This window comes from Nematolebias whitei, chromosome 6, assembly GCF_014905685.2.
Source record: "Nematolebias whitei isolate Nwh7 chromosome 6, NemWhi1, whole genome shotgun sequence".
Taxonomy (NCBI): Eukaryota; Metazoa; Chordata; class Actinopteri; order Cyprinodontiformes; family Rivulidae; genus Nematolebias; species Nematolebias whitei.
Genome location: NC_056503.1, coordinates 48682614 through 48688200, shown reverse-complemented (window position 1 = coordinate 48688200; position 5587 = coordinate 48682614). Strand labels below are relative to the sequence as shown.

Here is a 5587-nt window from a genome sequence, read left to right as displayed (position 1 = left end):
TTGTGTATCAGACATCAGCTGCCTAGATTTCTAAAGATCAGTGTTGTGTATCAGACATCGGCTGCCTTGGTTTTTAAAGATCAGTGTTGTGTATCAGACATCAGCTGCTTAGATTTCTAAAGATCAGTGTTGTGTATCAGACATCGGCTGCATAGATTTCTAAAGATCAGTGTTGTGTATCGGACATTGGTTGCCTTGATTTCTAAAGATCAGTGTTGTGTATCAGACATCGGCTGCCTTGATTTCTAAAGATCAGTGTTGTGTATCAGACATCGGCTGCCTTGATTTCTAAAGATCAGTGTTGTATATCAGACATCGGCTGCCTTTATTTCTAAAGATCGTTGTTGTGTGTAAGTCATCGGCTGCCTTGATTTCTAAAGATCGTTGTTTTGTATCGGACATCGGCTCCCATGATTTCTAAAGATCAGTGTTGTGTATCTGACATCGGCTGCCTTGATTTCTAAAGATCAGTGTTGTGTATCAGACATCGGCTGCCTTGATTTCTAAAGATCAGTGTTGTGTATCAGACATCAGCTGCATTGATTTCTAAAGATCGTTGTTGTGAATCGGACATCGGCTGCCATGATTTCTAAAGATCAGTTTTGTGTATCAGACATCGGCTGCATAGATTTCTAAAGATCAGTGTTGTGTATCGGACATTGGTTGCCTTGATTTCTAAAGATCAGTGTTGTGTATCAGACATCGGCTGCCTTGATTTCTAAAGATCAGTGTTGTGTATCAGACATCGGCTGCCTTGATTTCTAAAGATCAGTGTTGTGTATCAGACATCAGCTGCCTTGATTTCTAAAGATCGTTGTTGTGTATCGGACATCGTCTGCCTTGATTTCTAAAGATCTGTGTTTTGTATCAGACATCGGCTGCCTTGATTTCTAAAGATCGGCACCAGTCGTGTAAAACCTCACCGGGTCGACCTCAGAGACCCGAACCGTCCTGCTCTTTAGGAGAGGACAATGAACAGAGCTGAACATCAGATCCTCCAGTCCAACAGGACCTGTATCAAGCCGGGACGGGACCAGAACATCTTGTACCCGTAGGTCCTCCGGTTAGAAAGATCTGAACCCGTTTGTGATCAGAAATCTTTGTTTAAACACTTGAAATCAGCTGAGAGGGAAAAACTCATTTTCCTCCAAATTCAAAACATAAAGCTGCACGTTTTTAAATCAAACGGTTCATTTATCCGTCATTTAATCCGATAGATCAAAGAGATCTTATAAAAAAGACCTATTTTCACTAAAGATAACTTTTTTATACTTGATGATGATTTTAGTTGATGGTTGATTCACAAGTTTTCTGAAACATTTTGGTCAAAAATAACAAAATTTAACAATAATTTCACAACTTAGATTAACACATTTTAAAGGAACACTTCAGATTTATAGAAAATATGGGTTCATTTAAAACCTGCAGAAGTGACAAGAACAGCCGACATTAATTGATTAAAACCGATCATGTGTTTGGATTAATCGATCTGTCAATCAAATAATCGACCTGTCTCTGAATATTTGTCACTTCCGGCTCTCTAAGATGAAACATGCAAACAAACTTCAGCCCCCGGGGGTTCCTCACAGCGTGAGACCAGAACCAGCAGTGTCTCTTTGGACCTTCTCTGCAGCTCAGACTGTAAAAACCCAACACATCAGAACCGAGTCCGGAGCCGAGCGCGCAGGCGGGAGTGTCCCGCAAAGGTTCACGTCCCGCAGGCTGCGGGCTCCTGCCTCTCCGGTTCCGGTTCTTACCCGCACTGAAGGCTGGGACCGAACTCTGCCGGGTTCTGCTGCACAGCGGGCTCCTCCGGACCCTCCGGACCCGTCCAGTCCCTGAGGGACGGGTTGCCAGGCAGGTCTCCGTCCGCCTCGGAGACGGTCCCTGCATGGGGCTCTGAGACCTCCTCCTCCATGGGGGTGTTAGATGCTGCGGGGGTCCGTCAGCTCACAGACCGCTGAGCCCGGATGCCTCCGCGGTTCGGGTCTGACCCACAGCAGCAGCATCGGTTCCGTCCCGGACAGATGTGTTTCGAGCAGTGACAGCAGCAGGTACCCCCCCCCCCCCCCAATTCCTCCACATGGGGAAGTGAGAGGCGGGCTTATTAACGGTTCTGTTCGGGAAGAGACAGTGGCGGTTCTGGAGGGGGGCACAGAGTGGCAGCTGCCACAAACACGGTGCCCCCAGTTTCAGGTGAAATCACAGAATTCTGTCAAATAAAACTGAAACTGATGAGAAGTTGTTGTTGTTCTTCAGGGGACATGATTTAAGTTTTGTTATTTTTTTATATATAAAATATATTTTAATATGGGCAGCACGGTGGTGCAACTGGTAGAGCTGCTGCCTCTCAGCGAGCAGGTCCCTGGTTCAAATCCCGATCCGGGTGCCTTTCTGGGTCGAGTTTGCATGTTCTCTCCGTGCATGCGTGGGTTTTCTCCGGGTACTCCGGTTTCCTCCCACAGACCAAAAACATGCATGTTAGGCTGATGGTAACTCTAAATTGTCCCTATAGGCGAGAAAGAGAGAGTGAATGGTTGTTTGTCACGTTTGTCTCTGTGTGTCCCTGTGATGGACAAGAGACCCGTCCAGGGTGTACCCCGTCCCTCGCACAGTGATTGCTGGACATGGGCACCAGCGACCCCCGTGACCCAAAATGGAACAAACGGGTAAAGAAAATGGATGGATGGAAATAACATTCTCCTCGTTTGCCGGTGATGGAGGATGGGGCGTACCAAAGAGACCATCTTATCACCAACATAACTGGTTTGTTCCACTTTGGAGTAAGCTGTTGGAGGAAGAATCAGTTTTGTTGTGTGTTTCCTTGACTGATGAAGCCTTCTGGATCGAAAGTGTAATGTTTCAGCACAAAAAAAAAGAAACTGTCCAGATGACCTGACTGAAAAATGTTGGATTTTATACCTGGATTATTGAGCATGGACTTTGTTGTTAATCTGAAGTTTAGTTTCGGCCCCAGTGAAACTGCAACAGTCCGACACCTCGTGCCTCCCTCAAAACAATCAAATCTCTAGGTCCGCCCCTGCAAGTCAGACAGAAGAATCCATAAATAAAGACTGGGGGGGGGGGGGGGGGTGCCGGATCAGTGGAGTGCTCCTCTTTGCAGCGGAGGCACATCACGCACGCACACTCACACGCAGTGCGCGCCATCGTGTAGGGCAAGAGCGCGCGCTCCGGTTGTTGCAGGTGAGGGTGGGGGGCGGGACATCCACCTGCAGCAGGGGGTTCTCCCACCCGCACTGACAGAAGCACGCACGCGAAAGAACACTTTACACAAATTTAACAAAAACAACGTTTTTTTTTTATTCCCGAGTCTCATTTCAAGAAGACTTCTGGGTCAAAGCTGTTCTGTCAGTAAAATATCAGCTCAGTTTACCTGAGAGACTTCAGTCAGAGGTTCTGCTCGGGGCTCGGTCCACTTTAAACGCGCTGCCTCTCAGATGATGCTCATCTCCAGCTAAAAGCTTCGGTTCTGGACTCAGCTCGTGCAGCTCGGCCCGGTTTGTGTCAAAAAATCTAATCCACGTCTCGTCCGGTTCGGATCAGGCTCAGCTCGGAGGGAACCGAACACCGATCCAAAACGTCAGGGAGAAGCCACGCGGGGCATGTCCGCGCGCAGGTGCTGCGCGTCGAGAGGATGGACGTGCGCGACGCGACGCGCAGCGGAGACTCCAAACCCAAAACTGTGCGCGAAGGCGCAGCAAGGCAGCGGATTGGCTGAGGAGGGTCCGCGAGCTGCTGAGAAAACTCTGGAAAAATAAACTGGACAGTTAAAGGATCATCTTTAAGAACATCCTGAGTCAGTGAAGGAGATTGGACCAGCATGCACCAGTCCACAGAATCAGCAGGACTTTAATTAAAAACTTTTTTTTTTAAATTCAATTCAGTTTATTTCTGAGCTCCAAGTCACAGAAGTGCAGGTCTCAAAAACATTCACATTATAAAAGTTCTTTATCTGAGGAAGCAGCAGATTGTGTTGAACCTTCACCTCCTCTCAGTCTGCCATCCTGAGCGAGCACCAAGGAGACAGTGGGAAGAAAAACTCCCTTTGAACAGGAAGAAACTTCCAGCAGAACCAGCTCAAGACGAGCACATCTGAGAAAATACCTGAAACATTTTGGACTTGGTCCATGGATGTTCAGTCTCTTCACCGGTGTCCTGTTTGGTAAAAGTTTCAAACCAAAGCTCAATTTGTCAAAAACAGAGCTAGAAATGAAGCTTTTATTGTGAAAGGGAAGGGAAGTGTCCTTTGTAAACATCTAGGACAGCTGAGGCAGACTGGGTGGATGTTTCTTCTGCAGGTTTTGGAGCAGGTAGGTCAGGATTCATGCTCTGAGGAGCTGTGAGGTGGTGGAGGAGAGGCCTTCTGGTTTCACAGGGAGGAGCCGCCGACTCGGAGTCACCGAAGGAGCATGAGGTGGATCAGGAAACGGATTTCAGGAACTCCCGGAGCACATGAGGGACCCCTGCATGAGCAGGTAATATATTGATCAGATCATCAAAGTTTCCATCATGAGGAGCAGGACTGACCCCGTCGTGACCTTTAAATACCCGAGGCTGCTGAGCCCGTCAGCAACAAGGTGGGGGCCCCAAACCCAGAGCTGGTTCCGTAAACAAACAGCTGGTCGCTGACGACTGGTCACGAACGAGATGTTTAGTTAAAGGACACGTCAACCAACGAGGAGACGAACACCGTGCACGTTTGTCTCTTCTTGGATCTGCAACGAGCAGCTCGAACAGAAACCTCGACATGTTGGGTGACGTCACCAAGTCTTAACTTTAGAGGAAAGCATCGGGCCCCCGGCCCCCCCGGGGGGGCTCATGACTTCTGGTTGGACAGTGTGAGAGATGATGTGCAGAATGACATAAAAACTTATATTTGAAACATTTACTCATAAATCAAACACTTTCCTGATGAAATGTATTTAAATACAGCGACTGGAACTTTGAGCAAAATGTTGAAATGATTAATATTTAAAGAAAACACAACAAGACGCCACGAGTCGTTCAAATACAGGACTTGAAGGGAACAAGTCATTTAAAAAAAACTTTAAACACAATTTAAGTGAATGGAAGATTCTGATTAATTCTGCGGCTCAGGACAAATTTTATTTAGTGAGGAACAGGATCGAACACGGCTGCAGATCCCAGACTGAAGGTTTATTTTATGAGATATCTGAGCAGTTAGATGAGCAACACTGGATTAAATGAAAGAGTTGAAATTAAAACGAGTCATTTTTAAATTCATTCATTCATTCAACCTTTATTTAGACAGGTTAATCCCACTGAGCCCCAGGGACTCAACAATAGACAATTATAAATACAAATTAAAGTTCCTCTTTTTTTCTTTTGTTTTTATAAATAAAAACAAAAAAGCAACCTAAAGGACAATCAAGAGGAATAGCAGCAGAAAAAAAACAGATAGATTATAAGGTGATTTAAGAAACTAAAACCAGGAAGATGTAAATGCAGTCATTCGGCTGCTTCAGCTGATCTTTACGAGCCGAGACAAAATTTCGCCTCATATTTACAAATTAACTGTGAAACTTATTTAGAATTTAGTTCACGA

At 46.1% G+C, this 5587-nt stretch overlaps 1 pseudogene; it reads right to left on the bottom strand.

Moving 5' to 3' along the window:
• Positions 1–1918, bottom strand: part of LOC119411028 — a 56674-nt pseudogene extending 54756 nt beyond the window's left edge.
• Positions 1919–5587: the final 3669 nt, after the last annotated feature.